Source organism: Schistocerca piceifrons, chromosome 3 (genome assembly GCF_021461385.2).
Source record: "Schistocerca piceifrons isolate TAMUIC-IGC-003096 chromosome 3, iqSchPice1.1, whole genome shotgun sequence".
NCBI classification, from domain to species: Eukaryota; Metazoa; Arthropoda; class Insecta; order Orthoptera; family Acrididae; genus Schistocerca; species Schistocerca piceifrons.
The window spans coordinates 149353026-149380521 of record NC_060140.1 but is presented as its reverse complement, the minus strand read 5'-3'; positions in this window follow the sequence as shown (position 1 = coordinate 149380521).

Sequence of the window (27496 nt, the reverse complement as noted above, 5' to 3'; positions counted from 1 at the left end):
ATCAGCATAACATCGCTGAAAAACATTTGCATACAACATGGTAAATGTCCTCTACATCCACCGAAGACGTGCGCAATTCTGAGGAAATCAAACACATAGTCATACTGACATTACCAGCTTACTGTAAGATCTTCCGGACGTGATGCACCTGTAGCAGTTCGTTTGCTAAACGGTCACAAATTAATTACTGAAAGTGGGTTGCCTGCAGAAAATACTGAAACCAGCAACTAGACAGATGTTCCGAGCCTTAGACAAAGAGTTTCACAAGCAGCTGCTCGTTTTGATGAGATGGAGGCTTCAAAAGAAGACGCGAAAAATAAGATCAAACGAGTAAGTTAGTTGTTGAAGGGAAATTTAATTATGTTAATGGTTTCGAGCTTGTCAGGGAGCGAATGTTTCATATTACTGATTTTTCTGTCCCAAATATAAGTACCTCCACTATTTATGGGGTGCTTACTTCTTAAAGCAATCATGTCTTGCCAGTGTTTCGTCAGTTACTCTTTTTACCACACGTTATTGATTTCGGTTTCCGGTATCTTTCTGTGTATTGTGTTCGTCCAAACACAGTAGCTACTAAGTAAAGGTGTGACACAAAGTCACACAGAATTCTATCGATTTTTCTAATAAATATATGTGGATCTGTAGTTAAGCTGGCTAGATCGCATGAAGAGTCATACAGCAGGAGAACAATGACTTAACTGATCACAAAGTGTGCATGGCACGTTTCGGAATTATTTCCATTTTCTCATATCCGTGTACAAAGCCAGCACAAGGACAAGAATGCTACTATTTGTGTATGTAACATGAGATGACAGTCTTGTACTCGTGTTACCTTTTCACTTGGATTTCTGAAGGTCGAATTAATTCCGAAACGCGGCATTGAAGCTTGCTGTGTGACATTTTATGCGACCTAGCCAGCTATTTTTTTTTTACTTGCATGTCTGAAAGAACAGACATAAGTAAGGGTGCACAACTGTACCAAATGATTCGGAATTTAGTCGCTGACCGCCAATTTTTCACATAAGCTGTACTACTATTGATGTACTACCTCTTTGTGACATGAAACTTTGTGCCGGACTGGGAGACGAACCCGAATTTCCCTCTTATCGCGAGATGTCATCTAACAACTTCGGCTATCCGTGCACGATCTGCAGACGATCCAAACCTCCATATGACACACTGTCTACGTCCTTATGCCTACATTCATTACTTGCTGCTCAAGAACACCATGAATTGATTCCTGCACTTGGAGAATGACACTACGAGGAATCGAAACCACTGTATTTATCGTCATGTAACATTCTAGGATTGCAATTGCATGCCTGAAAGAACGGACATTATTGACGATTCACAGCTGTACGAAATAATTTCTAATTTTATTCATCGATAATGTCTCTTGCTTCAAGCATGCAAGCAAAATATTACAGGCCTAGAAGGATATACGTCGTTAGCAACAATGGTTTCGATTCCTTGTAGCCTCAGTGTCCCCGTGCGAAAATTCAGCTCGTATGTTTGTTGTGTTGACTACTGTGGGAGTCAGCACCGACATAAACAAGAAAGGAGGGAAGTTGCGATGGTTGCTGGCAGGAATCCAAAATGATCTGTACATTAAACTTTCGAATTAATGCGGCACTTTATTTCTAAAAGGACAAGAAACAAGACTTTACTACTCGTTATGAGGTGGCTTCCTGTACTTCCTACATGTAATTACTTTTGTTACTATTACTACTCGCAGAACGCAGGCTAAGTATCGTCATCCTCTTGGTCAGTACTGATAGTCTCGAAGCCTGCGACCGAACTGGACCGATCTTTTTTCTTTGTGTGTGTGTGTAAGCCGACGTACTACCTTGCACTAAGGCTGGACTTCTGGGATGTCTGGGTACAGGGATTTATTCAAGATCTATTCAGACGTAAGCATGGGTGGGGGGAGGGGGGGGGGAGCGCTTGTAGCCCGTGGCCCTACTAAAGGTGTTGGTTATCGTTGAATCCAGTTACTAGGGGGCCTCAGTGATTTTTACGAGCGACCCACACTCGGTGCCACCGTTGTGGAGCGATAGAACCAGTATATTCCAGGTGTCGGGAAGTGGGCCTGAGTTCATCGATCCTATGAAGGAGTTTCTGCATTGCATATGTGATGTGAGATGCGTGGGATGTTCTGCTCGGTGTGAAAGTCGGCATTGCGGGCCCATCTTGGAACTCCTAAGGTGAGGCAGAAGCACCTATTTTGAATGACTTGGCCGAAGACTGAAAAGGAGTTTACTGTCCAGGGTGACCCACCCCCTCCCCCACCCAAGTATTTTACTTCGTTCATCCATGCAAAACTCTTTATGGTGAAGAGTAAACCTATCCCGCAAATCGGGGAGTTTGCGAGTGAAGAGGATAGCCTTAGTTTCATCAGCGTAAAGACGAATGTGATTATCTGATGCCCACTGTTCCGTCAGCGTGAGTTGACGCTGCAGTCTCCCCACAGCTGCAGGAATTCGCCAGCAATCAGCAAACACCTAATAAAGACGCTGATTTACGTCGTCGAAATATTGTGTTGGCAAGACGCAGACCACTGGCAGTAGGCCTACACCCGATCCCATGAGAAGAGAATTTTTCTTATCCGCGCAGATCTCTATTTGTAGAAATGTAGCCTGCTTAGCTGTCAGTGGCCAGGAATTTGCGGATGGTTGCTGGGAGATGTAGCGGTTACCTGCAGGGGGTCGGGAACTGCCGGGGTTATTTGTAAACGCGAATTTGTTCACGGGACGTTTGGTAACTGCGCGACTAGCCCCGACAACAGACGATAAAGATACGTCGCGATCGTGATACGTCGCGATCGTGTGGCAGATTTATCGACTTACGTACACCATCTTATCAAAAATAACCGGACGGCTGTTATCGGACGTTAATTTGAGGCGCGTGCACCCTTCATATTCCGATCCGTCTCTAATGACCTAGATGTCGACGAGACGTTAAACTCTAACCTTCCTTCCTTCCCTCGCCTTTCTGAGGGCTTGAACTATGCCTGGAACTGCTCTCAGTGAGATGCCTGAATTATGATGATTACCTGAATTGCCAGCAGCTTTGGAAGCTATCTCAGAATCTAAACATTGTTGTACTTCTTACTACAGCACTTTATTCGCCTGGATCGCAAAAAATAGACAGTGATTACTAGTTTCAGCGAAATTAAATCGTCATCATCAGATCATCTCTACTGAAAGAATTTTGTGCAGTTAATGTGAACAGTCAAAGCAATGGATTGACCCAGTAAAAAAAAAAAAAAATTCTATACATCTGATTTGAAGACGGCGATTTAATTTCCCTAAATTGGCAATTATTGTATAGTTTTATGAGATCTGGGGGAATAAACTTCTGTAACAAGAAGAACAATCACGTTTCGCTGCCTGAATGTTTGTGGAGCCCATTCTTCATGAGCAGCCGAAACTAGAGACGTTGGACTGTGGGAACTGCACTGAATTAGACGTTCTGACTCATCCCAATACCTTCCATTGTGTTCAGGACCGCACTCTGAGCAGGCCAGTCCATTTCATCAAACTTTTCTTCACAGACGCTGCTTTGTTCAAATGGCTCTGAGCACTATGGAACTTAACATCTGAGGTCATCAGTCCCCTAGAACTTAGAACTACTTAAACCTAGTACATCACGCACATCCATGCCCGAGGCAGGATTCGAACCTGCGACCGTAGCAGTCACGCGGTTCCGGACTGAAGCGCCTAGAACCGCATGGCCACCGCGGGCGGCTCGCTGCTTTGTCATGCCCATACAGTTACCGTCTCCGAACTGTTGCTCTACTATACTCTATTCGCAATGCTGCCATACACAATTCACAATGCTACTATACACAATTGTCAATGCTGTAAAGTGTGGTCATATCCTTTTGCAATCAGAATTTTCCTAATCGCAACAAGGGGACCACAACCTAGCCACGACGAACACCCCCCTACCGTAACACCGCCTATTCCGTACACATGATGACAGGTAACATCCCATGGCATTAGCCAATCCCAAACCCTTCCGTGGGGTTGCTTCAGCGTATAACTTGATTTATCACTCCAAATCATTCGATTCCAGTCATCCACTGTCGAGCTGTATCGCTTTTTGAAACCCACCACAACTACAGATACGTGTGGCTTATTGAGTAGCTATTTTACCATAGTACTCTGATGTTTTTAAATCCACTAGCACAGTCACTGCGCTAAGTGGTCTGCTAACAGCACTTTGGAACTTACGATTGATTGATTCCACAGATTTCGTGCGGTTTTTTACAATCGCCCTCCACAGCGCTAAACAATCCCTGTCCGTTAGTAGATGAGGTCCGTCTGGTCTTGGTTTGGTTGTGGTTGTTTCTTGGCGTTGCCACTTCGCAGTCAGATCACCGACATTCGACCTGGCAGCTTTAGAAACGTTAAGATGCCCTTGTTGAATTTGTTCCTCAGGTGATATGTTCAAATGTGTGTGAAATCTTATGGGACTTAACTGCTCAGGTCATCAGTCCCTAAGCTTACACACTAGTTAACCTAAATTAGCCTAAGGACAAACACACACACCCATGCCCAAGGGAGGACTCGAACCTCCGCCGGGACTAGCCGCATAGTCCATGACTGCAGCGCCTGAGACCGCACGGCTAATCCCGCGCGGCTCACAGGTGGTATCCAGTAATTAGTTCCTCCTCTCGTGACCTACAAATTCTGCTGTTACTATTTCTCTACTGACAATACTCCTCGCCTCGTTTTATTCTGACAGGTACGACTCTTGTGACACCTCTCAGTTCCGCATTGAGACATTATAATCAGGTAGCGCACGTAGTGTAAGTACCTGAGTTTTTGAGATACGTTCTTTAGATATCTACCTCCGCCCCCCCTCTTCGTATGTGAGACACCATGGTTGGACATTTACTTTATTTTCATTTCTCCCTCTCCCTCTCCCTCTCCCTCTCCCTCTCCCTCTCCCTCTCCCTCTCCCTCTCCCTCAGTGTGTGTGTGTGTGTGTGTGTGTGTGTGTGTGTGTGTGTGTGTGTGTGTGGGTGGGTGGGTGGGTGGGTGGGTTGGTGTGTATGTATGTGTGAAACCAAAGCCACGTGGATATCTTCGAAGAATCATGCACCATCGGCGTTGCTTCACCGATCAAATTGCAAGATTAGCATATGTCAGAACAATATTCAGTCACGTAGAGTTTGCGCACACGAAAAGAGTAGATAACTTGCCTTATAGTCGTTTTCAGAACATAGTCGAGTAGCTACTCTGAGATTACGGCAGACTCATCCATCAGTCCCTGCCAGGATTACAATTCAATGTTTCAACATCGGTGCAAGACAGAGACTGTGAGTCCTTAAAACGTCGGTATTTCTGAAATGTTACCTGACTGGACATGGTCCGTACACATGAATCTGACTAGAATAAAAAAAAAAAGAAAACATGTAAGTGCCACTTGCGCGTGTAGAAGTGCAAGCATTCTGGAGCACTCGTTGTGGGATTGTGCGACCTATGAAGATGAAGTAAGTCGTGGTCGTCCGGCACCTAAGTCGCACCGAAGCACGATCGAGGAAAGGGTCAATGTGACACATTACTGTAGACACAGTACTGCTGCCTTAGTTTCCATTAACGCTACGGAGCTCACAACAAGAGATTTATAGTTTTAGTCATTCCCGTCAAAATGCTCCGTACTGACGGAAGGAAGATAAAAGACTAATAAAAGAATCTGTCTCCATGACATAAAGCTCATTAATGTGGTTCTTCTGAGGCGTTCTGTTTCTGTGGTGATTCTATGAATCATATAATAGATTCCACCTGTATAGACACCTCGAAATTTCTGTGCTTTGCTGAAGAAATCCGTAAAGCTTTGTTTCACTACGGTGTCAATGGACAGAGACAGGACAAAAGAACTACGTACCATGAACGAAGTATCCGAAATGTAAGGAAATCGGTATATGCGACGTACATGTACAAAGAAATCATTACAGTGTTAGAAAAATGCGACCACATATTCAAGAGAAAAGTTTCACAATTGAGCAAGTCAATAACAGGTTGCTCCACTTCTGGCCCATATGCAAGCAGTTATTCGGCATGAGATTGTTTGAGAGATTTGTTGGATGTCTTCCTGAACGATAATGTTACAAATTCTGTACTATTGGCGCATTAGATTGTCAAAATCCCGACCTGAGGTCCCTGTCCATAGTGCTCTAAATATTCCCAATTTGGGAGCGATCCGGTGAACTTGGTGGCTACAGAAACTCTCGCCGTGTGTCGGCTGCTGAAATGTAAGCACAGGATGGCTCGCCGTGAATGACAACAAAAGGGGCGTAGAGTATCGTCGACGAATCGTCGTGCTGGAAGGGTGCCGTGGAAGACAACTAAAGTGGTCCTGCTATGAAATGAAATGGAACCTGAGACCACCACCCCTTGTTGGTCGGCCTTATGGTGATTGACAGCCATGTTGGTATCCCACCACTCTCTGGGACGATTCCAGTAACATCTTTGGTCTGGAATCATCTCACTGGAGGACAGTTGTCTTGGTAATGAAGCCACCTCGAAATGAGCCTCGATAATCAGCGAAGACGTTTCTGGAACGCCCCAGTCAGCGGTGGGATACACAACTGTCACCAACCATATGGCGCTGCAAACAGGAATGATGGTCTGAGGTGCCATTTCAGTCCGACGACCCCTTTGGTTGTCATTCGCAGCACCCTTGCAGCACAATGGTACGTCCACAGTTTTCAACGCCCCGTTTTGTTGTCATACACGATAACCATCCTGGACAAAAATAAGGCACGGTAATGTCCGCCCCCAAAAGGCGAGAGTTTTTGCTGCTTGTCTTCGTGATTGCCTAACTCTACTCCTTGGCCAGTAAGGTCGGTCGATCTCTCCGCATTTGAGAACGTTTGGAGCCTTATGGGCTGGGCCCTGCAACCATCTCGGGATTTTGTCGATCTAACGCGCCATTAGGACACAATTTTTCATAATATCCCGCTGGTGGACATCAGCTCTATCAATCAATTCCAATCCGAATAACTGCTTGTGTAAGGGCCGGAGGTCGATCAAGCCGGTGGCGGATCAATCCTCTATTGACTTGCTCACGTTGTGAAGCTTTTCTCTTGAATAAGTCATCCAATTTTACTGAAACTGTAAACATTTATTCGTCTTTACATGCTCGTCGATTCTACCGATTTGCATTCCATTCCTCCGTTGTGCGTCGTTTATTTCCCTCTTTATTTCCCTTCCTAGAGTGTATTTTAATACGTTGATTGCCTCGAGACCGCCGGCAACCAAAGCAGAGCTTCACGGCTGGCGCCGTCGCCTTGCTTGGCCTGGCGGTGAAATATCCATCACTTTGCGTATGGCAGTCAACGTGTTAAACCAGTAAGCACCTCACCCCCGACTTATTAAAGAATCATACTGCTTAATAACTTCTATTACTTAAATATTTGACGTTAAGCACATAAAACGAATAAAAAAGTTGAAGCATCTTGCCTGATGCTGAAGTTTTACTGCGTGACCAGCGAAAATGTGGTAAACTATAAACATTTTACCTTTCATTATTATACAGGCGATGTCAGCGAGAAAAAGTGATCAGCGAGAAAAAGTGTGCAACTGGTTCGAAATTACGTGTAAAGTTTGTTGGAAGGCGTCAAGTTCTCCCAATACAGAGGAATAGCATTTAGTGTGATTTCTTATCCTCACCTTTAAGTGTGTGTTACAACGAATATATCTGTAAAACAATGCGAATGTCAACAGTATGGTTCAAATGACTCTGAGCACTATGGAACTTAACTTCTGAGGTCATCAGCCCCCTAGAACTTAGAACTACTTAAACCTAACTAACCTAAGGAAAGCACACACATCCACGCCCGAGGCAGGATTCGAACCTGCGACCGTAGCGGTCGCGCGGTTCCAGACTGTAGCGCCTAGAACCGCTCGGCCAATCCGGCCGGCTCAATAGTATGCGCTGGGTATCTTCCTCTTAACTAAAAAATTAGTTCCACTAAAACACGGTGCTTTCTGTTGAGAACAGTAACATCCACTTAATTCTTGGCCTCAAATTTGCGTTCAGTACTGCTTCATTCTGTGTCGGTTCTGTTTTACCGGCAGCGTTAATTGTATGTTAAGAGTGATACACAGGAGTATGGATAAGTTTACACCTCGCGTATGCATTCACTGAATTCAACGGAAGAGCGGCACAACGACACTACAATCAGTGGTTCACGCTTTTCCCAAATACTAGTGCTTGGCTGTAATTACTGCCCGACCACGACATTATTGCACTTGGCCTCCCATAGACGTTATTGTAAACATGCGGCGTCGTTACAGTAAACGAGTAAAATGGTAATGACAGAAAACGCATCACACTGAGACCGGTTTCAGAACACTTGTGCATATACTATCAAATGGTTCAATGTGACCTCTTAGAATAGATAGAAACTCACGATTAACTGACCGAAGTGCCCTTACTCTCAGGTGGAATAATATTGTAATCGACTTGTATTACTCTACCCCACTCGGTAGGTTGTGCGCAGACATCACTGCCAACGTTCAAGAAAACACTGCCATACGCGCGTACTCTTCGTGAACTGGCTCATCACACTCGGTGTTGTAAGTAGGAAATGGGTTCAGAAAATAAAGGAAACACGAGTTACAAACAAAATACCTTTACTGGCCTTAAAATTAACCACTAGCAGCTACAACACACTTCTGACATCGCTTGTAAAGCTGTTGGAAACCGTCAGAAAACACCTTCTTGTGGAGTCACGCGATCACGCGTAATGACTGTGAAGCGTAATTCAGGGCTAATTTAGCTAATTTAAGGCGGGGAAGCAAAACGAAGACTGCAGACGCCAGATGGGAAGGGTGTTGAAGGACAGTCACCTTGTGTCGAGCGAGAAAGTTGAGCACGCATGCGTTGCTGATATCCAGCAATGCGTGATGAGGGTGCTTCGAGCGATTACACAAACAACCGATCTAAAAAAATGGTTCAAATGGCTCTGAGCACTGTGCGACTTAACTTCTGAGGTCATCAGTCGCATAGAACTTAGAACTAATTAAACCTAACTCACCTAAGGACATCACACACATCCATGCCCGAGGCAGGATTCGAACCAGCGACCGTAATGGTCGCTTGGTTCCAGACCGTAGAGCTTAGAACCGCACGGTCACTCCGGCCGGCAAACAACCGATGTCCTACGTGTTTTGTACCTATTGGTGATTATTCTGAAGGCCAATAAAGGTATTTTTTTTAGTAACGGTTGTTTCATTTATTTTCTTGGGCCATTCACAGGCCTCTTCAGATATACTCTGTATTTATAACAATTGCACTGTCGAAGGCGACGGTGCCCTAGTGGGAAATTGGCCGAAAAAAGTAGAACGAATGGATTCAATTTAAATAAGTCGCCACTACTCTCACTGAACACATGTAGTGCATCTGTGATCACAGATGGTAGTTCGCAGTGGCAATTCACTGTACAAGGGGACAGTATTTATCGGTGTTCCACATCATTCTGAAAAATGAGTCGAGAGTTGACAGCTGTTTTTGTTCTATGGAACACGGAAGAATTAAAGAGCAAATCACTTATGTTCAGAAGACATAGAACACTTTGAACGACTAGAGATACGACGTTCATATTCACGATACATGTACATTAGTATGTTCTGTGGAAATGTTAGCATTTGAACCATGTTGGCCTGCGGGTTCAAGGTCAACATCAATATCGCGGCGCAACACCACCTAACGGTAAAATGTGCTGCGGCTCTCATTGTCGCTATAAACCGGAGTGACGAGCAGACGTGCGGGCTGCCTCGCAGACGTATGCGCGAACCACATCGTCAATTCAGTGAGTTTGAAAGAGGGCGCATTATTGGCATGAGACAACGTGATTCATTGATCCGGGAAATTACTGATCATGTGGGACGCAGCGTTTCGGCAGTGCAGTGGGTGTGTGGCGAATGGTTCACGGAAGGCATTACGACACCAAGAGATGGGTCGGGTCGCACCACCCAGACTAACACTCGGCAAGATCGACACCTCATCCAAAGGATACTGTAGGACGGATCTGCGTCCTATTCGGCTCTGCTGCAAGAACAGAACAGTGGAACACATCGTACACTATCAGGGCTGACAGCCCATCCTCACGGGTTATTTGCTCGTCATCCACTTCTCCGCCTACTTTCGACGAATGTGCGGAAAATTGCTAGACAACAATTGCGTATGGAACGACGTCACTGGGGACAGAAATGGCATCAGATAGTGTTTTCGGATGAATACAGGTTGGTTTTTTTTTAATGCCCGCATTTTGGTTCTCCGCAGTCAGGGGAGCGACATCCGATGACTGCATTCCCACAAGACGTTCAGCCTCAACACAAGGCCTCATAGAGTGTAGTGCTATTCGGTACAATCACAAATCACACAGCTGGTACGTGTTCAGGGCACTGTGACCTACGTGACCAGTGTGACCTACGTGAATGACATCCTGCGACGCATAGCAATATCCTTTCTGTACACCCCAAACGCCAGTTTTCAGGAAGACAATGCACGATCACATGTTTTTGCATGAACACATGGCTTCTTGATGTCACATGATGAGAGCCTTTTGCCCAGGACCACCAGATCACCAGAGTTGTCACCAATCGAAAATGTGTGAGGTGTGGTGAAACGACAGGTGCAGCGCTGTAGCCCAGTGCCAAACACCACAGATGAATGGAATCAGGTGAATGCAGCATGGACGGCTATACCACAGGTCGTCATTCGCGCCTTTACGTGTTGGTGCCATCACGCATGGAACACGTTATCAAGGCGGACCCTGTGCCTACCAGGCAACAGGACACATGCTCAACCGACGTGACTGAAATGGTTATCATTTCTGCGGAGGATACTAATGTACATATCCCGTGAATATGAACGTTCTGTCTCTAGTCGCTAAGGCGTTCGGTATTTTTCGGAACATGAGTGTACTTTTCAAACACATCGCACTATAACTGAGAAAATACCTTTCTATGATATCGAGATGAATCAAAGGCTTAATTATGTCAATGTTCCTAATTCTTTTGCGTGAACCAAATTCTACTCTCCTGTTGAGGATCAGCGGACAAAGTTCAAAGCCATCGTACAATATGCTTTAGATGAGTATGTGCCAAGCAAGATCGTAAGAGATGGAAAAGAGCCACCGTGGTACAACAACCGAGTTAGAAAACTGCTGCGGAAGCAAAGGGAACTTCACAGCAAACATAAACATAGCCAAAGCCTTGCAGACAAACAAAAATTACGCGAAGCGAAATATAGTGTGAGGAGGGCTATGCGAGAGGCGTTCAATGAATTCGAAAGTAAAGTTCTAAGTACTGACATGGCAGAAAATCCTAAGAAATTTTGGTCTTATGTCAAAGCGGTAGGTGGATCAAAACAAAATGTCTAGACACTCTGTGACCAAAATGGTACTGAAACAGAGGATGACAGACTAAAGGCCGAAATACTACATGTCTTTTTCCAAAGCTGTTTCACAGAGGAAGACTGCACTGTAGTTCCTTCTCTAGATTGTGCATGGGGGCTTAATTAAATAAAATGCAAATATTTCTTTAGTTTTTGGTAGCTGTAAGTCCGATTACGCTGTGTCTCGTAAACGGTTGGCCCTGACTAGTTTTATTACGCAATCTGACTGCATAGAACAACAACAAAGAATGAAATGAAAATTTTCGTTAACACAATTAATTAATTAAGTCCCCAGCAACTACAAAACCAACGCAACAACAAGCACAAGAGTAACTGTTCTGTGTGTGGAAGTGTGATTCAACGTACACATCTGGCACGGTTCTTCTTCAATAAGACAAGAAATTTTAAATATCATTTATACTGACGTGATAAAAAAAAAATTAGAAATACTATAATTGCGCAAGAAACCCAGAATTACACTCTAATACAAGAACACAAGCCAGATGCTTTGTTGACTGAACCTGTAATGACGCATTATTCAGGACATTGAAATAATGAGAAAAAAAAGAAAAGTAGTTTGTTACCTTAATTTATATTGATGAAAAGCACTCTAAACATTACAATCCCTCCACACCGACTCGCTACTACCACATCTCAACCAGAACTCTCCAATGTCACATTCCAGCAAGCACTGCCTACTAGCACATCTCAACAAACACTCTCTGCTACGAATTCTTAACAAGCACTGACTACTACGAGTTCTCGACAGGCACTGACTACTACGAGCTCTCCCCACGCACTGTGGTGGCGGCTGAATAATACTCTTTGGCGCAATCTCTGGCGCAGTGGCTCAGTGTAGCCACCTTTCATATGCCCCTCCTCCACAGGCCAGAATTTGATGGTATTTTTGCCAGAATTGGTGGTGAAAATACCACCAAATTCGTCCACAAAAATACAGACAAAAATAAAAGATAATATTAATACCTAAATATCACATAATTAGTTAAAATTTTGGCTTTGCACTGACCTTTCAATAACCTAATATATAAAATACAGTAGGCAATACAAATTCTTTCATACATGTGGCTTTACATAATAGTTTACACAATACACAAAAAATCAGTTTATACAAATGTTCACATAAAATACTTTTAATTATTAAAAAAAACAAATAGTTGATAATTCCAGCCCAGCAATGGTCAACAGGTGCAAACACCAACAATTGACATCATTTTTGTAAAAGCAGTTCCATCTGTGGCACCCAGTAATGTTGAACAGGTGCAGACAGCAAGAAGCAACATCATTTCAGTAGAAGCAGTCCATCAGTGGCACCCAGCAATGTTGAGCAGGTGCAGACAGCAACAAGTGACATTATTTCAGTAGAAGCAGTTCATCAGTGGCACCCAGCAGGGTTGAGCAGGTGCAGACACCAACAAGTGACTTCATTTCAGTAGAAGCATTTCCATCTGTGGCACCCAGCAATGTTGAACAGGTGCAAACACCAACAAGTGACATCATTTCAGTAGAAGCAGTTCATCAGTGGCACCCAGTAATGTTGATAGGTGCAGACACCAACAAGTGACATTATTTCAGTAGAAGCAGTCCATCAGTTGCACCTAGCAATGTTGAACAGGTGTAGACACCAACAAGTGACATCATTTCAGTAGAAACAGTCCATCAGTGCCACCCAGTAATGTTGAGCAGGTGCAGACACCAACAAGTGACTTCATTCCAGTAGAAGCAGTTCCATCTGTGGCACCCAGCAATGTTGAACAGGTGCAGACACCAACAAGTGACATTATGTCAGTAGAAGCAGTCCATCAGTTGCACCCAGCAATGTTGAACAGGTACACACAGCAACAAGTGACATTAGTTCAGTAGAAACAATCCATCAGTGGCACCCAGCAATGTTGAGTAGGTGCAGACAGCAGTCCATAATATTCACTATCACTGATCACACTGTTCATCAGAGTTTATTAGCAGAAATTAAACATGTCCTAGTGCCACCAATCATGTAGAAAAAGTACAAGTAACAGTCCATAATATTCACTATCACTAATCAGACAGTTCAGGCATGAACAATAGTTTGAATCCACATTCAAATGCTTTTACACTAAACATACAAATTCTAATAAACACACAAATGATATCAGATAATTGTCATATTAACTATTACAAATACACAAATACCAGTAAACCTATAATATTTATGGGTGTCAGTGCAAGCCACAACATACAAATAAAATAATATTTAGGAGATAGGTGGGTAGGATTAGGAAAGGAAAACACACAAAACACACTCACTCATCTTTCATCCATATCAAGTACTACTGTGTAATTGAATAGTGTTAACTGTGTAAATGCAATTCTGTCAAAATTTGATGTTCATCATGTGTATCAAGTAGTAGTGGCAGCAATGTATAACAGTCAATAATAGTTAAGTCAACGTCATAGTCATCATGTCAAGACCAATGTTTGCCAAGCCAAATCAAATGTACTGTTGCTGAACAACTGTCAGTGTGCCAAGATATGCAAATACTTCCTCTCTTCAAAAAAAAGTATATACTGCTTAGTGATTTAACAAAGTGTGTGTATAGACTATCTTCCTTCTACTTGAGTGTTCTAGTCTGCTATCTTCATCCTCCTTGTTCCATATAGACAAACAAAAAAAATATACACCTCACTTACTTTACCTCTTATCCACCAACACTCCAATAATCATCAGCATCACATAATCTCAATACTTCAATAATACCTCTTACGTCGATACATATAAATCTTATAATCAATGTCATTTACCTTACCTCTTGTCCACCAAAACTCCAATAATAATCAACTTCACATAATCTCAATAATACCTCAATAATACCTCTTCAATACGTCGATACATATAAACCTTATTACCAATATCATTTCACTTCCATGACAACTCTTTCCTCTAGTCAGTCTCCTCGAACAAGTACAGATAAAATCCTAATGCAAACCTCATCATCCCATACAATCCGAAGACACAATGTGCACACACAACCTCTGTGTAATCCATCTGACCCAAATCTTCTACTCTTTATGAATTATAAACAAAAGAAATGCATACATGACCTCTAACAGACTTAGTTCGAATAACTCTCAGTAATTAAGTACGATTACGGAGTGTGAATGATCATAATATTTCAGTGTGTACACCACTTCAAGAATTATGGCAAACAGAAGCAAACATGTGGAGTATATCTTGTGTCAAGTGTCACTTCCTATTTCAATTGCTCACCAAAAATGCAGTGTAATAACTGTCAATGGTCTAAACCTAGTTTTGGTATGTCATGTCGTTAGCTTCCTTCCTATTAGCATAAATTGATACAGCTTTCATAAAACCTCCAGCTCATGTGACTTCTATGAAGTTTCTTGTACTAATGTCGTTTATGTCGAATTATAGCAGTTCATTTTCCTATGTTAAAAATATAAGGCACTGAGCATAAGCAAAACATGCAATAGCGAGTAAATATACCAGTAGAGAACATAATGTCAACAAGTGGATGCAGCACAATTCTTACAACGAGGCTCTGCCAAGCGAACAATCTATAATTAATACAATAATGTGACCTAAACTCTATGTTCATACACAGTATATCAGCATTTCTATATACCAAATTAAAGAGTAGTTATGACAACAAACAGAAATGTATAAATATGCAATCCATACGCATAGCAGTAAACATATATCTTACGTAATAAACAGGTCATTAGCATCATATCAGCTTAAGCAAATAAATGTTCAAATGTAATCTTAACAAGTAAACATGAAGGCGCAAGCAGATAAATCACAAAGTATAACTTACATACCCAACCACATCAGCACAATAAATCAGGTGACAATTATAATTTAAATAAATAAGCACAGCAGGCACATAATAAAAAAAATATGAAATCAGTGAAAAAGCATTGCAGCCAAGCGATGCATAATATATACAAATAACAACCCTGTTCATTAATAAAACATTGACAAAAATCAGCAAATGTACGCAAGCACGTCGCTTCACAAGTAAATTCATAGAACATGAAATTAGCACAAAGTATGAATCACGTAATCGCGAGCAGCAAATTACGTCTAAAGTACGTACCTAAGTGGAAATATGTTACCTGAAAAAATAAACTCAATTAATAGTTACCTTTTTAGTTTATTAGTTTCTTCTTGGAAATTACATTCTTTCTGAAATTTTCTCGATAGCAAGTCCTCTTAACGTCGGAGACACACAGAATTTACCTGAAGTTCTTAAATATTTTATACAACCGTATCCTGAAAAATACTAAATGTTAATAACATAATTCACCGAGTCACTATAGCTTTATACTGAATTTAATCGGAGAAATTAAACTGTGTATTTGTTTACGGCTGTCAGTACATTCGCACTGAGCGCTCGATCAGCTGTAGGCGCGTGACGTAGGAAGTAATTGTTTCCGGTCATCGACTGCCTTGTGCGACGCGCAGACTTGACTGTTGCTTTGAGTATGTGCCGCCGCCAAAACACAGCGCGGTATCCTTGTACTCTCTGCGTGTTTACATGTAGCTGTTAGTTTCTCACAAGTATGTCATTCCACAAAAATTTTTCAAAAGTGTATCATTCCACAAAAATTTTAACGTTAGATATATGATGTATTCCCTTAGAGCGTCGTGATTTAATAGTTTCTACTTCGACAGTGTTATCATGAATAATTTTAAGAATTCTATATGGACCGTTATAAAGCAAAAAAAATTTGCGACACAAGCCTTTTCCTTTATGAGACAAACGATGAGACTTAATTAACACCTTTTGGCCAACTGAAAAAGTTTTTAAACGACCAGGACACTTAGCTGATTTCTCTCTTCTAGCAGCCGCAGATGCAATATTTTGCAGAGCCATGTTCACAACTTCAGAATGCCGCAGTTTCCGTGAAGGCGAAAAAGGAACGATTTCAGATATGCGATTTGTCGGTGCTTTGTTTTTTAATATCGGTTTGGCGGTAAAGAAGTTGAATCATTAGGGAGTTCATTCAGAATGTTTTGAAAAATATGAAGATACTGATCCCATGTTCTGTGATTCCTATGACAATAAAGACGACACAATTTATTGATTTCCTTCATCCATCTCTCTGAAGCGTTAGATTGAGGGTGAAAAAGTGAAATGAAAATTGGTTTAATCTTACGACGCCGTAGAGTACGAAGCCAAATTTTATAACGAAACTGTGATCCATTATCTGATATAACCTTATCAACATGACCCACTTCTTTAAGAAAATGTTTGATGAAAGCATTAGATACTGAACGAGCTGTTGCTTTGCGTAAAGGTGTAAAACACACATATTTTGACGTCAGTTCCACTGCTACGAAAATGTACGCAAAACCATTAGTAGAACGAACCACTGGACCGAACAAATCGACTGCAGCCATGTCCTTTAATTTCGCTGGAATGATAGGAAACAACGGTGCTCTGTGAGAAATTGTTGGCGGCTTAGCCTTTTGACATAATTTGCATTTGGCCAGAACAGATCGAATACGTTTTTCCATATTACTGAAGTAGCAATTTTCCCGTAATTTATGAAAGCATTTTCTGGGACCAAAGTGTGCATAACTGAAATGCGTATACCAAATCAGCTTATTAACCCACTCATCAGGAATACAAACTAACCAAACAGAGTTGTCGACCGATTTTCGTTTAAAAAGAATGTCATTGCGAACTAAATAGCATCCAGTTTCTCTGGATCAGGAAGAATACCTTCTGTAGAAATAATGTGACCGAGAAATTTCACCTGATAACGACCAAATTCAGATTTTTCTAAGTTCACTGTAATGCTAACTCTTGCAAAAATACGTAATGATGAATCCAAAATTTTGTTGTGCTCACTCCAAGAACGTTTAGCAATAAGAATATCGTCAACACATGAAATAATATTGTCACGAAGATAAACAGGTAAAATTTCGTTTAAACTACGAATGAATGCTGCTGAAGGTACAGTAAGTCCAAACGGTAATTTCCGAAATCACATTTAGGTAAAATAGTCATATCAGGTTATTGTTTACTTACTCACTAGATAGATTGATAGTCGAAGAGTTGTTTTGACAGATGCAAAGAATAGTAAAAGAGTTGGCAGCGGTGCAGAAAACTAAAAGAGAAATAGCACCACTACAGCTCGGGGCCCTATGCTCGCTGCGGCACATATTCACTTAGAGTAGTGAATCCCCTGAGGACATTAATAGCCGCACATAATTTCTAGTTTGTGACTTTGTGGCACATCTGGCGGAAGTGCGTACGTAATTGAACATGGATGTATCTCATTCTTAGAATTACGAAAGATCTTAAATTCCCGAACAGTCAAAAAGTGTTTATAGTCAAAGTTTTCGCCTCGTGGCGACAAAGACCTACCGCGTCTGTCCCAGTCACAATGACGATTATTGTTAAATTCGCGCGCCTGGCGTTCTCTTGTTGCATCCCGTAAATGAAACAAATTACTTTCTTCACACCCTTCTGCTAAACTAACACTTGTCAATTTATCTGAGATCTCCTCAACTCTTTCCGATGAGTCACTTAATTGTTCTTTCTGTTTGTTTACGTCTTCTGTAAATGTCGCGACTCGGGTTTCGGTGTTGTCACATTTAGTAGTTAACTGTTCACACTGTTGCGTTAAGTTATTTATTCTGTCGTTTGGTACGGATTCCTCGATTCTCTCAAGTATTTCTTTCTTATCGTGTGCTCATTGTAAGTTTAACTCTGAAAATTTCTGTACTATCACGCGATCCTTTTCTTCCTGTTCCCTGCCCTGTTCCTCTTGTCTGATTTCTGTTGAAATTAAACTATTATTGTCAGCATTCAAAATCGACTGTACTTCTTCTCTACTTTCTTTCTTTGATTCATCTTTCATGTTTTTGAAACATGTCCCTGTTCGTGAGCCTAACTGTGTTTCCATTGTTTCCATCTCGGTTTTAATTGTTCCTATTTGTGAGCCTAACCGTGTTATCAAAGTTTCCATCTTCGTGTGAAATCTTCCTATTTGTGATCCCAAATTTAATATAGCACCCATCAACTGCCCCATCTCTTCTGTCGTTAATCTCGTATTCTGAAAATGTTTCGATTGTGAAAAATTTTGAACTGTTTCCGGCCTATTTTCCCGACTTATTACATTGTTTTCCACTTCATTATCCATCATACTGTTTTCCTCTGTTGGCGAGTTCGCCATGTTAACAATTTCGTCATTCTCACTATCCATCATTTTCGCCTTTTTCATCGACCGCGTAATCATTTACAAAATATACAAAACTCGTCACTATATGAAAATTACACACAATGACACTTTATCATCAACAATACCATTCACACGAAATGTTTCCCTCAAACACGATTAACGAACAATTGAAATAATTGCACTAAATTATCAAACCCGTAGACAAGACAACAACAAAAAAAAATAAAAAAATTTGAAAAATACCATTAGAAGAATGCCAATTACCAAATCTACACATGCAATATAGACTACAATTACTAAACTACAAATTACTACAACAATACTACTGTCTACTATTTTTACAGTCAGAAGAATTCCAAGGGACGATCCGAAGCAGCGGTCGCCACGTGCATGGGGGCTTAATTAAATATAATGCAAATATTTTTTTAGTTTTTGATAGCTGTAAGTCCGATTACGCTGTGTCTCGTAAACGGTTGGCCCTGACTAGTTTTATTACGCAATCTGACTGCATAGAACAACAACAAAGAATGAAATGAAAATTTTCGTTAACACAATTAATTAATTAAGTCCCCAGCAACTATAAAACCAACGCAACAACAAGCACAAGAGTAACTGTTCTGTGTGTGGAAGTGTGATTCAACGTACACATCTGGCACGGTTCTTCTTCAATAAGACAAGAAATTTTAAATATCATTTATACTTACGTAATAAAAAAAAATTAGAAATACTATAATTGCGCAAGAAACCCAGAATTACACTCTAATACAAGAACACAAGCCAGATGCTTTGTTGACTGAACCTGTAATGACGCATTATTCAGGACATTGAAATAATGAGAAAAAAAAGAAAAGTAGTTTTTTACCTTAATTTATATTGATGAAAAGCACTCTAAACATTACAATCTCTCCACACCGACTCGCTACTACCACATCTCAACCAGAAGTCTCCAATATCACATTCCAGCAAGCACTGCCTACTAGCACATCTCAACAAACACTCTCTGCTACGAGTTCTTAACAAGCACTGACTACTACGAGTTCTCGACAGGCACTGACTACTATGAGCTCTCCCCACGCACTGTGGAGGCGGCTCTTTGGCGCAATCTCTGGCGCTGTGGCTCAGTGTAGCCACCTTTCAATTGTCGCACAGATGACAAAATGGTAGATATCGAAATAGACGACAGAGGGATAGAGAAACAATTAAGATCGCTCAAAAGAGGAAAGGCCGCTGGACCTGATGGGATACCAGTTCGATTTTACACAGAGTACGAGAAGGAACTTGCCCCCCTTCTTGCAGCGGTGTACCGTAGGTTTTTAGAAGAGCGTAGCGTTCGAAAGGATTGGAAAAGGGCACAGGTCATCCCTGTTTTCAAGAAGGGACGTCGAACAGATGTGCAGAACTATAGACCTATATCTCTAACGTCGATCAGTTGTAGAATTTTATAACACGTATTATGTTCGAGTATAATGACTTTTCTGGAGACTAGAAATCTACTCTGTAGGAATCAGCATGGGTTTCGAAAAAGACGATCGTGTGAAACCCAGCTCGCGCTATTCGTTCACGAGACTCAGAGGGCCATAGACGCGGGTTCCCAGGTAGATGCCGTGTTTCTTGACTTCCGCAAGGCGTTCGATACAGTTCCCCACAGTCGTTTAACGAACAAAGTAAGAGCATATGGACTATCAGACCAATTGTGTGATTGGATTGAAGAGTTCCTAGATAACAGAACGCAGCATGTCATTCTCAATGGAGAGAAGTCTTCCGAAGTAAGAGTGATTTCAGGTGTGCCGCAAGGGAGTGTCGTAGGACCGTTGCTATTCACAATATACATAAATGACCTTGTGGATGACATCGGAAGTTCACTGAGGCTTTTTGCAGATGATGCTGTGGTATATCGAGAGGTTGTAACAAAGGAAAATTGTACTGAAATGCAGGAGGATCTGCAGCGAATTGACGCATGGTGCAGGGAATGGCAATTGAATCTCAATGTAGACAAGTGTAATGTGCTGCGAATACATAGAAAGAAAGATCCCTTATCATTTAGCTACAATACAGCAGGTCAGCAACTGGAGGCAGTTAATTCCATAAATTATCTGGGAGTAGGCAATGGGAGTGATTTAAAATGGAATGATCATATAAAGTTGATCGTCGGCAAAGCACATGCCAGACTGAGATTTATTGGAAGAATCCTAAGGAAATGCAATCCGAAAACAAAGGAAGTAGGATACAGTACGCTTGTGCGCCCACTGCTTGAATACTGCTCAGCAGTGTGGGATCGGTACCAGATAGGGTTGATAGAAGAGAGAGAGAGAAGATCCAACGGAGAGCAGCGCGCTTTGTTACAGGATCATTTAGTAATCGCGAAAGCATTACGGAGATGATAGATAAACTCCAGTGGAAGACTCTGCAGGAGAGACGCTCAGTAGCTCGGTACGGGCTTTTGTTGAAGTTTCGAGAACATACCTTCACCGAGGAGTCAAGCAGTATATTGCTCCCTCGTACGTATATCTCGCGAAGAGACCATGAGGATAAAATCAGAGAGATTAGAGCCCACACAGAGGCATACCCACAATCCTTCTTTCCACGAACAATACGAGACTGGAATGGAAAGGAGAACCGGTAGAGGTACTCAAGGTACCCTCCGCCACACACCGTCAGGTGGCTTGCGGAGTATGGATGTAGATGTAGATGTAGAATAAGTAATCAGATATTTATTCTGTCGGAGGTGCCCTGTTTCTACCTTGTCGTACTAAATCGATCACGTCAGTATTCTTGGGACCCTGGACCACGTAGTTGGAGCCTCATACCAGCAGCTGACTAACTTGGTCCGCCTGAATAGACTTCTTCATCACGACGAGACGCTGAATGCAGCTCTTAAAAAGGACACCGCCGATGGATGCGAATTCTACGGCCGTAACGACCATCTGCGGCGGCCTTTATAGACCGCCGAGTCAAGGTGAAAGACGCGTGAAGCGGCGGACGTGCTGCTGAAGGCGGGACGTGCCGAGACGGCCGTCGAGTCCGTACGCTACGTGCCCTGTGTGGAACACGGATCGTTGCCGTGCTAAATGCCAATAAAACCAAAACCTCATTGCCGCCTCCCCTGCTGCGAGAGCCACGGGCTTCTTCGTCTTCTCCACACAACCGCCGCGAGAGTCATGTTTTCTAGGGTGGGAACACTTGTGCCGAGTGACACTTCGGCATTTCTTTGGTATCTGCGGCTTCTGCTAGGTAAACAGCTTTCCCCAGCTACACTAACTATTTTTTTTCCTGTTTAGCAGTGCAGCATAGCGTGCTTTAGTCAGGGACGCTTGTCACTACGAATTACTTGTAATATTAAATTCACTGGCAGATTAAAACTGTGTGCCGGACCGAGTCTCGAACTCGGGACCTTTGCCTTTCGCAGGCAAGTGCTCTACCAAGCACGACTCACGCCCCGTCCTCACAGCTTTACTTCTGCCAGTGAGGACGGGACGTGAGACGTGCTTGGTAGAGCACTTGCCTGTGAAAGGCAAAGGTCCCGAGTTCGAGACTCGGTCCGGCACACAGTTTTAATCTGCCAGTAAGTTTCATGTCAGAGCACACTCCGCTGCAGAGTGAAAATCTCATTCTACTTGTAATATTTTTTTAAAGGTTAAAAAACTGTGACAAGCCACTTTTTTCTGATAATTTATTTTGCACTTACCAGTTTCAGTTTGGTTTGCCCATCTGCAGACGAGGTCTAAGTTAGGTTACAATGTGACAGTTATGTTGTGAGTTGGCGAAGCAGAAGAATGCGAAAACAAGCGATGCTGCGGTATCAGACTGATTTGTATCGAGGCCCGATTCAGGATACGCTGGAAGGTAACACTCTTCTTGTGAGTTAAAGGAACCACCGAATGTCTTCTTCTTTCTGGCATTATTCCCTGTGTTCACAGTGTCAACACGCTGTTATGAATTTGACAATTTTGGTGGTAGAGTGTGGGCAGATACACTTCCTATAAGAACCAAAGGCTGACCAACGAGTTTTTGACTTTGTCAGTTTGTGAAGCTTTTTCTCTTGAATAAATAGTCCAATTTTTCTACAACTGTAATCATTTGTTTGTCTGTACAGGAACATTACAGCTACCGAATTTGGTCACATTCGGATAATTCCTCCGTGGTGCATTTTTTTTAGTTCATATTTAGAAAATGAACCAGTCCTTTGTCTAAGTAATGATTTGACGTCAACATACTAACAATCTCTCAAACAGAGAACCTGTGGACTGTGAATCCTATACTAAGCAATAGAGCCCAAAATGCGATCTAATATTGTGCTCATGGACGTTCCTGCGTTTAAGGCAATAACCAGACAGATCTTGATACGAACATAAAGGCATGTCGCAATTAGACGAAAAGCAGCAAAATATTAGGGTTTACTGTATCGTCGAAGACGAGACTTATAGCTATGGAGCAAAATTGCAGGAGTGGTCTTAAGGGATTTAGGGAGCTCGCGGTAAACCTAAATTTGGATGACCGGGCAGGGATCTGAACCGCCGTCCTCCCTGAAACGCGTCTAGTGTATTACCACGCCTCTTCTTCGGTGGGTGTAACTGTGCACCCCTGGGATGAAATTTGTCTACCTCATCTGTCTGCGTCTAGTGTTATCCCATGAGAAAGTGTGTGCGTGTTTTTCTAAATATTTGCGAATCGTGTAACTGAGGCGGTACGTGGGTACCAGCCAGGCATTCACCTAGTCGGATGCCGCATAGCACCTAAAAAAATCCAAGCTGGCCTGCACAGTTACACCGACCAAGGAGGAGGAGCCGTAAGACACTACTCTCGTTTTAGGTAAGCCTCTGGTTCAACAATACAGACACCCATGCCCGAAGGAGGACTCGAACCTCCAGCGGGAGAGCTGTTTCCTTTCCTAATGTCTTAAAGAGATACTGCCGCTGTATGCAACAGCACAACCACTCTAATAGGTTATGTGATCAGAGTGATAAATACAAACTTGAGAGCTGTTTCCTTTCCTAATGTCTTAAAGAGACACTGCCGCTGTATGCAACAGCACAACCACTCTAATAGGTTATGTGATCAGAGTGATAAATACAAACTGCATAAGTCATCACATACGGGCTGCACTGGATCAGTGCTCTGAAAATTCTATGATGTCAATATGAACTGCGGGTTCTTCTATCGTCCGATAAATGTTAGTATAATTTCGTGTGCGCGCCAAGCTCAATTGACTTACAGGAAATCACACAAATATTTAGAACAACCAACATTAAACAAATAAAACAATCACAAGCCAAATGATATTGTTTTCAGAGCAGTGCTATGTACTGACACGCTGCACAAATTTAGGTTGTGAACGAAAGACATTTCAGTTCACAGGAGTCCGTAATCGACCTTTTACTCATCAAAATGAAAACGAAATGATGGCGTGCCATTGTTGACAGGGAGGCCCCGTCCGGGAAGTTCGGCCGACAGATTGCAAGTCTTATTTCAGGTGACGCTACTGCATTGGGCGACTTGTGCGTCCGTGATGAGATGGTGATGAGGACAACACACCACCCAGTCCACGGGCGGAGAAAATCTCCAGCCCGGTCGGGAATCTAACCCAGGTCCGCCGTATGGTAGGCAAGCACATTACCACTCAGCTAAGCAGGCGGACTTTTACATATAAACGAACTATTATGCTCGGCTGAAGATAACTGGAGCTGCGTCACAGCACCTCTGGTCATTTATAAGAATACGGTTTTACTGAAACACGACAATGCGAATTGAACAGTGACGTCTTCAAAATAACTTGGTAAATAATAAAGAATTATAGAGGATCCGTCTTCTTGGAGGAACACAAAGTTTCGTTCTGTTTAACCCTGTAGAATGTGGTCCCTCTTTAACTAATTACTATTTTCTGCAAGCATGGGAACAGAGCTTATTATTCCATTACGATAATAACTTCGTAAATTCATCGATCCTTATACAGAAGTCCATACTACATTTTGGGTTCAAGTACAGCTTAGGTGTACAGTTTTTCTACCGTCTAAGTTATGGGTGACGCGTTCGGATCACACCAGCAAACTCGCACAGTATTGCCCGAAGTACTATTTCTGCCTATCAACCATTCATACGTGTATGCAAAGTGCGTAATCACATTCAAAAAACGAAAACATTACAGCTGTTTAATTATTTTGAAGTGAATTGTTTCGTAAATCCGTCCCGGACTAAGAACCGAAATAATACAGTCTTCCTGCGCAATATCTTCTCCTGCATTAATTTTCATATGTGTCACAAACTATCATACCTTTTGTATCCCTGAAATAAGGTGATAATTCGCTTTATTTCATAAGTGTCACAAACTACCGTATGTTTTGTATCCCTTAATGACGTGATAACACTCTTTACTTGCACAGTTGAAGTACTTCATATACCCTTGTTGAGTTAGGTGCTTTCTGGCAGTAACCATTACTAATGTAGTTAAAGTAATTATAATAATGTGTTAATAGATACTACTTCATTGTAGAAAATCTGCTCTCATTTTGTAAAATAATTAGTTTCTGAGACGTTTCTGAACCTTACGACTTCATCAGTGGAGGATGTTGAATCTGACACAACATTATGTGAGAACTGTTTTATTTGGAGACAGTTTCTTGCAAATAAATAAATTTGTCTCAGGAACATCTTGTCCTAACAGGTACTTCATGATAGTCTATCACCACTAATGATAAAAATTTAAGCCTCTAAAAATAATTTGTTATACTAGTACAGGTGCCTGGTAGCTTACTTGGTGGAAACTAGTATGCAGTTTGCCTACAGTTACAAATTTATAATCATTTATCAAAGAGATGAACAACAAAGTCAAACTGTAGCATTACTGGTAACTACTTAAATCTGACAAAGACGTTCATCATACGCCGACAAGAAATATTCATCATTTTGATTTGCAGCGCCTTGTGTTGGCCGTATTTGCAGTTAAAATTGTTGGATGTGAGGTCCGCCAGTTATACAAAACACCGTTTTTTCTCAGTACCCAAACATGTTTTGGCACCACTGTGCCATCATCAGTGTGTTTTCGTTTTTATTTATTCTGTAATGTGAACATTTTTGTTAAATGATTATAAAATTATGTGCATCTTTAGTTCAAACAATAGTTCGTTCCTTTTTGTAAATACCTTTACATTTGGTGTGCATGAATTTTCTGGATCACTTGTGTGTTAATTACTACAGGTAACTTGTCATCTGCAACCAAACGATGCTGATGAGAAAGCTTTTTACTGGGAGTTAACCTATCTTCTAGAATGTAATTTAGTTTGTCGCGATGTTTTTACTTAAGTGTTCGTGTGGCAAGCACTTCCATTCTCCGCATCATGCTGACGTGTTGTGATGCACACGTAACTATAACAAGTATTTTCCACAAATAATGTAGTAAAACACTTTTCGCTTCACCAGAACACAGTGTGATTGTGGTTTGTTGTGTGTCCCAGTCCCCACAACACAGTGTAGCCGTCTTCAGCTCAGCATGAAGGTCTGTTTGACAATAACAACATTTTACCAGAAAAGTCTCTACTGATTGTGGCACGCCCTTATCTCCCTCCGGTTTGGGACATGGCTTACACATCCAGCTATTTGGAGACACATTTCAACACGTAATCCAAACCACTGTGCTACCTCCCACAGTTCTTAAATATTAGAAGATGCAGAAATATCGTTAAGTGCAAGAAAAATACCTAATATCAACCAAGACTCTAATTAAGAGTCTCAGGTTTAGTGTTACCATCCGTCCCGATACATCTGGATCGTCACCGTTATGGACCTTCTTGTCCCGACGTCTCGACAAGACCGAAAAGAAATCGACTGCTGCCAGGGACTCTGGAATCAGTATTACATTAGCAGTTTAACTACAAGCTGACTTGCATGGAGTTTTAGGAATACGTAAAAGCGAAAACAGACTTGCTCAAAAAGGTGAAATCTTTGGAAAAATGTGGTTTACCAACTATTTCTACCGCAAAAAGTTCCATGTAATTGTGTTCCAAATAAAAAGTAATTCTTTTAAATAAAATTTTTACTTCATTTCCACACCCCCATCTCAGTGTGTCGCGATGACGTCCCAGCTAGATATGGCAACCCGACTGAGATTGGTAGTTCGCATTTAGAGGTGCACCGCAGTTGCGATACCGATAAAGCTTGCAGTTATACGCCGCAGAACGAGGTTTTACTGTTTCTTTGTCATCCCCGTCGTGTTTGGCAGCTAGACAGCTTGTGTTCCAGCAGACCTTACCTGGGGTCGTGTTCACTGGAGTCAGGGACACATTGGCTCGTGTAGTGAAATTCGTTGCGGGCGCCGAGTGGATAATTTTTTTGTGTGTTGTCTTTTTTGCGGGCCGTTGCAGAACAGGTAGGTTGCTGATCGACAAAACGGGAAACAAAAGCGCGGAGCAGTTCAGCTGGGGATTGGATTTAATTAACGCAGCCCACGGATCGACGTGTTTCATCACACCTGTTTGTTTTGAATATTGTCAGCTGGAAAGAGACCACGTCTGCAATGCCGAGTTCTGCAGCTCTGGCTGCAATTCAAACAGGCTGTTCAGGAAACTGACACAGTACCTCAAAGAATAAAAGTTTCCTCTCAGGCATAGAATTCGGCACGCTTCTGTTTTCACACGTCAATGCCTCCGTTCAAGGAACGCTTGTCCGAAAAGCGTTTGGATTGCGGAATTTGCAAGTTCTGTAATATATTATTTGCAATAATCTATCACTTCTGACACTTGAAAATGAAGATAAGATTTCAAAAAACTCAAGAAACATTCAAAGATTTTGTCAATGTAGAAAAGCATCATTTTGCCATTTTTGACCGCTCTTTGAAGCTTAACTTCACCCAGATTAATTCACAATCGGCATCCGTGAC